Genomic DNA, 362 nt, shown 5'->3' on the forward strand with positions numbered 1-362 from the left:
TAATCGCCTGAGTTCATTGAAATCAGCTTTCCTAAAGTCTAGCACTTTCACCCTACTAGTTACCTTACCCACTCGACGTCTTATGATGAATTCTGTTATTTGGTGATGACTGTCCCCTAGGTGATCACCGATCTGTAGGTCCTGTACCATGTCATCCCCTGTTGCCAGTACCAGGTCCAGTAAGGCATTCCCCCTAGTGGGACCGTGTACCTCCTGCATCAGGTGGAGGTCCTGTACACAGGATAGGAACCTGAGTGAACGGTGGGACTTTGCTGTCTGCGTCTCCCAGCAGATGTCTGGGTAGTTTAGGTCCCCCATGACTATTGCCTCCCTAGTTTTTATGGTTTCCAAGAGCTGCCTCA

This window comes from Alligator sinensis, unplaced genomic scaffold (genome assembly GCF_000455745.1).
Source record: "Alligator sinensis unplaced genomic scaffold, ASM45574v1 scaffold520_1, whole genome shotgun sequence".
NCBI lineage: Eukaryota > Metazoa > Chordata > Crocodylia > Alligatoridae > Alligator > Alligator sinensis.